Here is a 12,487-nt window from a genome sequence, read left to right as displayed (position 1 = left end):
CACCTACAGGCAGAACAGGGGTACTTCATCTCATCATTATCCAGCATTAGCAAAATTAGCATAAATATTTATTTTTTTAACAGCAGGCTTTAAGACAACTTTTTTCTAATGCAGAAGCATGTGAAATACGAAGCAGCATTTTCTTGCTCTGGGATTCCAGCACAGGACTTGGATGTAATATGCACAGCAGAGTATTTATGTTTATTATGATTTATTGGTGGCTGGTCTAGGGTTCAATTTTTGGTATTTGGTTAGGGGTTAGAGCAGCCATTCTCAACTAAAATTCCTCTAAAAGTTGCTAGGAGTTCGTTAAACTGTGTTTATTGACCATCACTTTGATGGAGCTTGCATAGCCCTAGGACCAACACTACCTGGCGATCCAATAGCACGGTACTAATAATCTTTCTGGGTGTCTGTGAAGGTTGCATTCAGCCAACAAATGTCTTTTTTCCTCCCAATAACTCTTAAGAGTTGTGATTAAAAGTGCATCTCCAAAATTTAGTTTTTATTGCAAGGGTTCCTCTAGTGCAGGGGTCAGTAACCTTTACTATCAAAAGAGCCATTTTGCCTCCTCTTCCACTAAAGAAAAATAGTCTGGAGCCGCAAAACATAACACAGTTTATAAACTTTTAAAAAGTTTTAATATTTTTTTAATTTTACCTGTTACAACAAGTGTGCACGTGTAGGCCCCAATCTTGAGTAATTGGGGTTCAGGTGCTAGAAGCCTCCAGCAATGTGTAACAGGGTAGATTATTTTGATGGGCAGAGTTCTTTATTTTCTGACGATGCCTTAGCGATTTAATTGTAGGTGGTGTTAGCCATAAGTGTCCCCCACTTGCACCTCTATTTTGGTCACCTGTACCGCCTCCCCCCCGTTCCAGAGAAATTGGGGTTCAGATGCTAGATGCTTCCAGCAATGTGTAACAGGGTAGATTTTTTTTTGATAGGCAGAGTTTTTATGAATTTTTAGGAGGTGTTAGCCACAGGTGTCCCGTACTTGCACCTCAAATTTTTTTCACCTGTACCCCCGTTTACAGATAAATTGGGGTTTAGGTGCTAGAAGCCTCCTACAATGTGTAACAGGGTAGGGGTTTTTTGATGGGTGGAGTTTTTAGGAGGTGTTAGCCACAGGTGTCCCCCACTTGCACCTCTAATTTTGTTCACCTGTACCCCCTTCCTGTTCCAGAGAAATTGGGGTTCAGGTGCCTCCAGAAATGTGTAACTGTAGATTTTTTTGATGGGCAGAGTTCTTTATGTTATGATGATGGCCTAAAAATTAAATTTTAGGGGGTGTTAGTCACAGGTGTCCCCCACTTGCACCTACATTTTTGGTTTTGTACATCTCCCCATTCCAGAGGAATTGGGGTTCAAAGGAGGGGGATGTCATTGTACACACCCATTTGTACACGCCCCGTGGTAGATTTATTTCACTGGCAGATTTTTTTCATTAGAACACCGGATAGGGAATCCCCCTCCTCCGCAGTGTCTTGGGAGGAAGGGGATCCTTCATCAGAGATCTCCCCGCGGCAGCCGAAGGGAGCCACAACAAGGAGGCTGAAGAGCCGCAGGTTGCAGACCCCTGCTCTAGGGGAAAGATGATGTTACGTTTAGGATGTTAAGGATTAACTTAAGGCTTAGTGTTTTGGACACACTTCATGGGTGCATTTAAAGAACTAGGGTAAATGTTCATGAAAGACTGGGCTTTCATAAACATTTAAAGAGAGGTTTCTTTAGTGTACAGGTCACATTTTTACTTTGGGAGATCTGTGGAATCTTTTTACCATATAAATCATCACTGAACTCCCAGTGATATGGAATATGCTATAAAAAGTAACCAAAAATTGAAATGGGCTATCAATGGACCAAAATCTGTAAATGTACTTTTAGCATGCATTGTAATAATGCAGAGGAAAATACATATGACTTCAATGCAAGGGTATAAAGCGAGCCTAATGTAAATCTGACACTGTGACTTCCATTACAAATATCTTTATGTAAATGCTACAATGTCTGGCCAAATAAAACTCCCCATCGCTGTGGTGGCAGTGTTGGGTTTTGGGGGTCGCTTCAGTTGGTCAGATCTAGGTTCAGCAATGTTATGTGCCCAAATATATTCAATATGCTGAACTATCAGGTTTTTCCATCAATTCATTTTTTCTGTTGGTACAGTATTATTCCAAGATGCAATGCCAGGAATCATTGGGCTCTAACTGTGAAAGAATGGTTCAGAGAGCATGAGACATCACAGAATCCAGACCCTAACACCACTGAGAATCTTTGGCATGTGCTGGAGAAGATTTACATGTGTGGGTCACATCTCCCATCAATAGAAGATCTTGGCAAAAAATTGGTGCAATTACAGGTGGAATCAAATGTTGTGTCATTGCATAAACCTAAAAAGGTCAAAACAATGACAGTGAATGTGTGTCCAAATCAGGGCTAAAGGCTACTCAACAAACATTATGTGAGTAGTTGTCTTGTTTTTATGCGGACTCTCTGACCTCAGTACTTTTTAAATCACAGACCTAGAACATGCAGATCCATAAAGTCACAGAAGGGAAATTACAGCTTTTTGTATTTCTCTGCTCATACATAGATTCTCATGCAACTTGTGTTTCTATCTGATTTCATAATCCTAAAGTCACATTGCAAAATCTAGATGCAAGACAAATACAAGTACATCAAGATGACATAATGGACAGAGAAACATTGAAAGATTTCTTGCACTTCAAGCACATTACTCTAGAGGGCGATCATGAACATCCTTTTTCATTTTGCCAACCTAAAACATACAAAAACTAAACCTAAATATGAATGTAAAGTAATTGCTGCTTTTTGTGTCTAATGGTTAAAAATTAAAAACAAAAACACTACTGCTGAAGCTTTATGGATTTTACTGTGCAAAAAAAAATAAAAAATAAAAATAAAGGTAGTTTACTTTTCTGGTGTTCTTTGGCATTATTTTTGAAAATTAATGGTTTTCTATATTTATAGTCTGAAATCCTAAAGTGAGGATCGCTTGCAATGCGTCTGAGGCAAAACTGTATGACAGAGAAGCCAAGTCTATAATACAACCTCAAACAGTGTTTCTAAACCTGAACTTATGTCATATTTAGCTTAAAGTCCAACCCTGCAATAGTTTAAACATTGTGTGGCACCAAAGTTTTGGCCTATGTTCTACTGTAATAATCTTTCTGGTATGGATAAATATTAGGGTTTAATAACTTTCAATTTTAAAAAGTTTAGGCTGCTCACTTAGCAAAATGAATTATTCCCAACAATGAATAATTCCCTTACCTTAGTAAATGAGGAGACGCCCTGCTGACTTCAGCCATCCAATTTTGTGCAAACAAAAAACATTTTTTTTCACATATCCTTGCACGTGAGAGGGTATTGGAAAGTGGCTTAACCGCATTTTTCAAATTGACATAGATTCCTGATGGTGACAACAAAGACCATTGTTGCCTAATGTGTGCTAAAATAGGTACCTGTAGAATTTAATGAAAGCCCGGGGTGTACAATTAGTAGACACAGCATTGTCACCCTATAACAGGGATCTTCATCACAATATTTAATGAAGGTGAGGGTATCATGGGATTACCTATACAATAACAAAGCCAATCTGCGTTGGGCTACTGCACTCAAAGAGACCAAAACATTTGATTATTCTAATAACTACAATCCTAATATAAGAATATATGTGTATCTGAATATTTATGCATGTTATCTACCCATAGCCTCCATTGGCATTCAAAATGAGATCGGCTCTCCTTTTTTTCCCCTTCACCGCAGCTACATCACCCGAAGATCGGGTGACGTAGCAAGAAGACAAGAAAATAATGGAAGAGAAGACAGAAAGAAGATGGTGGTGCCTAGAGTAAACAGGAACTCCCAAAAGAACAAAGGGCTATGGGCCTGCAGGGAGGGAGGGCACTGGAGCTGGAAAATTAGCCATTAAAAATTTTATTTTTACACAGTATTTATATAGTGCCAACATATTACGCAGCGCTGTACAAAGTTTATAGTTATGTCACTATCTCTCAAAGGGGCTCACAATCTAAAGTCCCTACCATAGTCATATTTCTTTAATACAGTCTAAGGTAATTTTTGGGGGGAAGCTAATTAACCTAACTGCATGTTATTGGATTGAAAAAAATGAAAAATAAATCTGAATCAAAAAGGAAACACATAGCAAGACACATAAAATAATATTAATAATATTATTTTTATATTAAAAGTTGTGACTTAAAGAACCCCCTTAGTGTCAGGAACTTGCCTACGGATTTCTGTTGGCCCAACATATACCACAGAGATTACTGCAGGCGGAAGTGCACCATGGTGGCACCATTGTGAAACGACAGATCTGTGAACTCTGAAATTCTTCAATAAACATAGTGCGGGATAGTGGGGAAGATATAAACATAATAATATATCATGTGCCATATCTATAATATTTATAAAAAAAACAATTCCTAAGAGATCAGTTAACTGTGTCATTTCAGTGATAGCACACATGAAAAAGCAGTCGTTACAAGTTCCTGTCGTTCCTACACCTGCCATGAACAGCTGTCATAAACAGACATCCTCTGTATTGTAACTGACAGCTACAGCAGCCCGCCACTGCAATGTAGAACCAGTTCTCCTCCCTATACCGGCTTATATTATCCTCCTCTATTACACACACAGCTTTCTATGGAGGAACCAATCTTATACACAATGAAATGTGCTACAGAAGAACTCCATATCAGAATACAATCATCCAGAAACAAAGCCAAATTTATTTATTTTTTTTTTTTCTATAGTGAGGTTTCTTCCTTTATTGACATCTGCGCCTATTTGGCAGATTTCCCTTCACTACCTAGCCAATAGAAAAAATCAAAAGTCATACCAAATTGATCCAAAGTAATGGCAATCCCGTTAGTTGTCCCTGGAACAAGAATCCTTATTGGATAATATATCTTCCATGACTGTTACGATAAAACCCAAATTTTGCTTTTTGCTTACTTGCAGCCTAGTGTCAGTGACCATTAGGACGAAAAGAGAATAAATCACACCTAATACCATCATTGATCTCACTAGGGTTCCATTCCAACCTCTTACCACTTTATCTGAAGCAAGACAAAAGTTTAGGTTTAGATACACTTACAATATAGCAGGTGGTATTTAACACTAGTCCTTAAAGCCCACTTAAACCTTCTATCATGAGAAAGAATTGTACTTGGTGTAAAGACGCAGACATTGAATATTATTTAAGGCTCGGCATAGTTTTAGCTCACCAGTTTCCCACATCCTTGTCTTTACAGGGGTAGAGAACATTAGCATGTTTAAGAAAAAATCCCTTTGCATGATAGGCATAGAGCAGAACACATTTTACAGTAGAAACATGTAAATTACTTTGAGTATAATTAGGGTTTCATGCACTAGTTAACAAATAAAAATAGCATCAGCAAAAAAAAAAAAAAAGTGTGAGCATGTCTTAAACAAAAGGGTTCTGTCTATATAATATTGCTTAGCCAGAAGTTCTGGAACTGCACAGCTCAGATAGTCTACTCCTTACTGCTTGTCTCCAGTAGATAGAAGCTGTTCAGCCTGAGGTTATCTGTATGGTGTTAGGAAGTACTGAAGTCATTCTCTCTTCTACTCATCCAAACTTCTATCATCCCTCAAAGATCCCCTCTACTTCCCCTCTAAACCTCCATCAGTAGTCGGATACCCTACTAATTTCACCTACAAACCTTTACAATACCTCCTGTGATCCCAAGTTAATTTTTCTTTTTTCTATCCCCCAAAATGTTTAACTTTTTTAGAAGTTACTTATTTGGTGTTGAAATATTGCTTCGAGTGAAAAGACAAATGTACAACCATTCTCACCCTATTAATATGTTCTTCAGCATAATGAGTGTTCCAAGTGCAGTCATATCTATCCCCAAAAGAAACAAATGAGCCCCAAAATTATTTTTTCTTACAGACTGCAGATCACTCATTCCATAATTTGGCCAATTCTATTTTGTTAGGAAGAAGAAAACAATGTAACCCTTTCTAGTGAAAAGTTTAGCTTAAAGAATTTTAGTATGTGTGTCCCACTTGACCACAAGTACATGGGTAATTTTAGCAGTCCGATACACTCAGTGCTCAGAAGAATACAGAAGATCCATCATTGAGGTCATCATTATGGATTTAAATAAAACGTGCACATTTATAAAAGTATGCTGGAAACAAATTATCAAAGCAGAACAAAATAATAAGAAAATCAATATATTAGCACGGAGATGGAACCTAGTTGTGCATCAATAAAACAGAAAACTCATTTTAGTACAACAAATACTACATAGCTATTGAAAAGGAGTGAGAAATAAAAGTTAAGGATAAATATTTTTAGGACGGTAATTAAGAATTACAATGATGAAATGGATTAGAGGACAAAAGAGGTCCAGAGATGATAGAAAAAGCAGAAGAAGCAAAATGGCCAACCGATTGGATTTAAAGGATAAATGAGATAGAATTCCAGAGACTTTTGAGGGGGAGTGAGAAAAAGGTGGATGAGGACTTCATAGAAAGAGTGAAAAGTTTAAGGAGGGCAGAGATTCAGAAGAATGTGACAGAATTGTAATGATGGTCTGAGGTGCATCAGATAGTTGGTTGACCTAAAATAGATCAAAAGAAGTTCAAAACTTGTGCCGGCTCCACAGTACAAATGTTAGCTTACTTCTACTTTAATTTTGTTTTTATAACTGAAAGTAGTTTTAAAACAAGGTTCATGCATAAAACTAGAGCAGAAAAGTAGATAATGTACAGAGCAAAGTGCACAAGGATACTTACACCTTGGAAACAGAGAATGAATAAAATGCGACAGGTGGTTCTAAGGTGAATTGCTTGACAAAGAATAGCGAGGGTGACAGGTGTGCAATAGTTTACTCTCCACTTATATTACAACACACCCATCATATTGGTAATTTCCCTAACCCCTTCCTCATATACACAAACTATAACCATCCCCCTCTTCTGCTTTAGCAAAGAAAGTCCTTCATGCCAGTGGCCACACAATAATGACTGACTAATGTATAAAGAGAAAATATAGCGCTTGGTAAAGCATGCACAAATAAGTACCCATAGGAATAATGAGAATCTCCCACATTGGTATGCCAACAGGTGGCAGGAGCTGGGTTTACAGGTTACTTAGAGGTATGATTTGATAATTTAGGGTTGGGCCATACACTACTAATGAAATTTAATTAAGGGTATACCTTTCCTGTTTTTCCTTGTTTCTTTTTGTGTCCTTACTTAGAGGTATTTACATGCATTCACCGACTAGGATCAGATGAACTATCAGGAACAAAAAGGTTATTCTGAGGCAGAGATGCAAAGTCCGTTACACAGCAAGCAGTCCAAATAAACTTTATTCCAACAAGTAAAAATCTTGTCAGAGCGTCCTACATGTTTCATCCTACAGAGGGCATAATCAATGATAATCTGGAGCAGGATACTTTCTATCTACAAAAGTTGGACATGATAAGTGACACCAGACAGCTTTGGATATTTTGTGCTATTGGTTTCTTAGAAAACAGTAAATGAGATTTAAACCCTTACTGAACTATATAAGTGCAGAGCAATGTGTCCTCAAAGCCCCAACTGAAGAACCCAAATCACCACCTCTTACCATGCACATTCTGGCAGCAGAGACTTGACAACCTAACAATCAATCTATATGAGTTTTAAGCACTTTAGATGTGAACTGCAGTCTACCTTCATCTTCCTTGAAGCTGAAGCTGTGATCCTTGAAGATAAATTATTCCACAGCACATGAAGCTAGAGAGGTGAGGTCATTCAGACGTTGCAGATTTCATTAGATATTTACTGCTTATTAAAAATATATAAAACTTTAGAGATGTAAGTTACAGAGGTAGATGACCCTCTGTGCCACTGGGTGAATGCGTATCAATGCAGAGGCTCTAAAAAGCCACCCAGTGTTCACCAGAGCGATCTAGAAGGGATGATGGCCTAAGCTGCAGGTAACTTCTAGGTTGGGTCCTTTGAGAAAAAGTTTAGGGTCAGGCAGCAATGAGGCAAAGTACAGTTTGGCGAGCAAGATCATGGTTGGGAAGGTAGAATGTCAGGGCAGCCAGATGACAATGATGGGTAAAAAGCAGGGTTCGTACATCAAATGCATTGCATGAACACAGATCCTATAAACAGGAGCCTGGAAAAGGATGCTGAATGAGGTCTTTGCTCCAGCAACTACCAAATGCACTGAGCACTGTAAATAGAATTCTTTGGCATGGAAATGTGTAGTACAGCACTACTTGTGGGAGCAAGAAAAGGGAAAATAGGAATGTTTAAAAACACAGAAGCTTAATAATTTTCTGGATAATAAGAAAATGTTTGCACAGACAGAAATCCAATAAGGGAACCTAGAGGTTAAACAGCAGACTAATCCTGAGTAAACCTGGCTGAAACAGGTTGGTTTTGGAGAGAGTCAGCTGTGACCTTACCCATGCAACCCCTTACACACCTTTCCAGCACATACAACTTAATTTCTTCCAAAACGCAACAGCACTCAGGCCATCATGGATAACAGTCCACAATACTGGGCATTGTGCAGTAGTTGTGGTCATATAAGAAGAGAAGGTGGAAGCAGCACTTAAGAAGGGAGTAGGAAGAGAAGATGGGCTTTATACAGATGGTATCACTTTGCCTTCATTGGCCGGATGTTAGCATCTCTTTAATGTTCATAGACAGATCAGAAGTTAAGAAGAGTGTTTAATTTTTATAACTTGAAGATGGCATCTTGTAAATGGAACCAGATATGGAAGTTTATCACACTCATCAGTTATGAAGTTGCTTTATCAGGTTAGCTGCTTTTAGAACTGATCTCTGTCCTTTTAGAGTTAGCTTTTAGCTGACCTCTATATTCTGTGCTGTCAGTCAGCATGTGATAGTGGACAGGGTAAGCACAATAACAAAGGAGCCTTAAAAAAAAAGAAGAATTGGAAGACCTTCCATTGAAAACATTTTGTCAAAAAGATACCTTGGGCAATTCGGTTTTAACATTTTGTGACCCATAACCCCTAATTTTAAAGCAAGGTTAACATTTTCACTGACCTGTAGCTATCAAAAATTGTATTTTTTTAATAAGTTTAATTAGATTCCTTCTTTTGATTGCTATAGGCTACTGTAAGTTTTTAAATGCAGTTGTAGTTTTTAATTACTGCAATAGCAACTGACTGCATTGGAGAAGACAATTTGAAAAAGCAAGCATCTCAGCAGGTTTATATTAAAACCTTTGCTCAGGATTAGAAATAAATTGCTATTAGCAAATGAAGACATCATACATAACTCAGCAAAATCCACTGACTTAATAATAAAAGTATGTTCAGCCAAAAGTCAATACGCATCAAAATGCTCAGTATAACTGAATAATATTAATGTTTCTCCATTACTCCTAAGGCAAATGTAATGTTATATTGGGCCCTACGCAGTGAAACACCTTTACTAGCCAATACCTAATTTTAACGTGAATTGAGGGAGCTGTATTACCTATTAATTGGAAATAAATGAAATATTTAAGCCATTGCTTGAAGCTCACCAGTTTTAAATGTAAATGAAGAGACCCTGTAAAGGTGTAATGCCCATGACGGACAAGTGATTTTATCCTCGGCGATCACTTGCCAGCAACAAAGCAGCTATTCAAGGCAGTAAAATACTCACTTTTTGTTTTCATGTGGCCATCTTTCGATGGCAGGATGAACATCGTTTTTTTAGCTGCCAGATAATATTTTGCAACATTTTAGCAAAGGAGCAAGTTCTAAAAAATGATTATTTTCGCTGAACTTTCTGAGGCTGATTCACACCATCAGCAATTAGATTTATGTCATATAGCTTTAATTTGCACCCATGCACTGAGGAGCAGAAATATATATGCTCATTAGCAATATTTTATAACTTATCTCTTTCAGAAACCTAAAACTCCAAGGTGGCTTTGGTCTTCTTGCAGGAGTTGTGCCAATTCTTCTCCAGCCAAGCGTTTCTAATGGCCCTTAATGTTACTTATAAACCTTTACCTAGACCTATATTTTCTGCTTTCTAGTTTTTCTATTTACATTATCTACACATTACTGACCCTTTCCATGGTCTCTTCTTACATTCATCTCAGTGTATTCTTTTTATGTACGTCATAATGTCTTTGTTTTTACCCTTTCATAATCCATTAGCTAATACTGCTGTATAGATTTTTCCCAGCACTTTCTGTTTTCATATGTAACGCATTTTCTTATCAATTTAGTCTAATTTAGTGTTCGATGCCACATTGATTTTATTCTTGAGTTATTTCAATGTTCTTTATTTCTAGCTTTATTTCCTACTTTCCTTTGTTCTTCTCTAGGTCTAAAACATTTTGGAATTCTTTGCTAGAATGAACCGCTATGTCCATTGAGTTCATTTTATACAACGCGATGGTAAGACCCCATGCAGTTGGTAGTCTTCTCCTGTCACAGCTGCTGTGGTCAGTCTACACAATTAAACCATGGTTCATTCATACTTGCCGAGTTATGTGCAGTTGTGTGAATAACTGAGCACTGTCCTGTAATGATTAGCTGTGCAGTGGCCAAGAAATGAAATTGAATCCTAACCACTGCACACAGCGGGCATTATTTATTATGACCTACGTTTACTGCCACAAACAACTCATTTTTGTCTGTCACTATCCCATACTGGGGTATCAAAAGATGTGCAATTACCTAGCAATAGTTCTTATTTAAGACAAATCAAGTTTTGTCAAACCACAACTGTAAAAAAACACCAAGATGCAACTGCTTTTCGACATCTGAGGAGGCATACCATGGCATAAGTCACAAGAATTTCTATTGAAAATGGATTATAATTTTAGACAAACCAGAAGTTATCCATTTAGTTTTCCTTTTGTTTGTAAGTATAAACAGTAATTAGTCCTATTTTAGCCAGTTCTTTAGACTAGGACATAATATTTTAGTTTACAGGGCAGCCTTAATTTGGATTAAAAAAAAACCTTAAAGTACCACTAACCTAAAAAACATTGCTAAACCGGTTCGATAAAAAACAGTGTTTAACCCAGAAATTTTTTAAGCTGGGTAGGAAGAAATTGTAGGTGGGTGGCAGCCCCTGTATTGTGCCCCATCTCTTCAGTAACCACACAAAAACAGCCGGGTGGTGCGCCTGGCAAAAAGGGGATGGGGAGAACACTGGAAGAGGATTTATTAATCAGGGATACATTGATAAAGGATCAGGGATTCAGGGCATGCACATATTAGGCAAATAAGAATTTTAACTCAGGCACCTCCTTTGCACATTCCAAAATGCATTGTGAACATATTGCAAACCCTGTTTAATGTACAGCGCTGCATAATATGTTGGCGCAATATAAATTCTGTTTATTATTATTATTATTATTATTATTATTAATATGTGCATTGGTACTAACACTGCACTGCAGAATAAAAAAACAAAATCAGCAGGAAGATCAGCACTTAGATTATTTTCTTAAATAGATAAAAAACATATCTGGTATGTTTCATATGATATATATAGTTTACATGAGCATAGTGCTCATGCTCCTCCAACTGTTCAGGAATCTATGAGCCTAATAACTTCATACTGTCCAACTAACCCCAAAATGAGAGGTCCTTAGGTGAACAATAAACTAGAATAACACTGAGACAGGAAGAGATATGTATGACGCTGCATAAATATGGCCAGGAAAAAAGCCCATTATTACATTTCTTGAACTGGGGTTTCTCAGTAAAGTGAATTGTAAAATCAACTGGAGTAGGCATTTGGAATTTTTCTTTAAGAGATACAAATTCATATATATATATATATATATATATATATATATATATATAGAGAGAGAGAGAGAGAGAGAGAGAGAGAGAGAGAGAGAGAGATTGCCTTTCTTACATACATTTCTTACAAGCTTCCTGCTGCTTCTCATGATAACCATACAATAGGATGCTATAAGACGACACCGCTGGGTGTTTATCTACAGAAAAGGAAGTGAGGAGTGCAGAAAATTGCTTCCTCTTCTGGGTAGCCAGGAACCAATGTGCATACAGATGGAAATACTGCACCCTGTGTCTTCGTTTATATCTGTTTAAGGTCTATAGGTTTCATGGTGATGCCAAATAGTTCCTATATAGCTGCAATGATGAATATCTAAATGTTGGAGTCAGATAGGCAATGCCCCTTGGTCAGTAGCAGCACAATATCCTTTACTAACACTGCAGGGCCTATATGTAACCACATTTTTGCCCAAACATAAAAAACTAATTAAGTCTGAACAAGTAAAAAAAACAAAACATACATCTGTGCAATTCACTTTTTGGTGTAAGCAGTACTGTCCATGAAGGAGCACAAAACAAAGATTCAATGTTTGGGAGTCTAACATTCAGCAAGATTCTGATAGCGATTCAGTCAATGATTTTTAAAACACATGGACCTGGAAGATTCTCCACCTAAA

At 37.4% G+C, this 12,487-nt stretch overlaps 1 protein-coding gene across 2 annotated transcripts in view; it reads right to left on the bottom strand.

Annotated features, from left to right (window-relative positions):
* TFDP2 (transcription factor Dp-2) overlaps positions 1-12,487 on the bottom strand; it is a 53,442-nt gene that overhangs the window by 29,091 nt on the left and 11,864 nt on the right. Inside the window, exon 1 of one of the 2 annotated variants that reach the window (XM_072407665.1) lies at positions 3,298-3,476. The exons of the other annotated variant lie outside the window; for it this stretch is intronic. The gene's annotated coding sequence lies outside the window, so the exon portion shown is untranslated. Of the gene's footprint in view, positions 1-3,297; positions 3,477-12,487 lie in introns of those variants that run through there. 2 annotated transcript variants of the gene reach the window in all.

This window comes from Pyxicephalus adspersus, chromosome 4, assembly GCF_032062135.1.
Source record: "Pyxicephalus adspersus chromosome 4, UCB_Pads_2.0, whole genome shotgun sequence".
NCBI classification, from domain to species: domain Eukaryota; kingdom Metazoa; phylum Chordata; class Amphibia; order Anura; family Pyxicephalidae; genus Pyxicephalus; species Pyxicephalus adspersus.
This window is presented reverse-complemented; position numbering and strand designations above follow the sequence as displayed.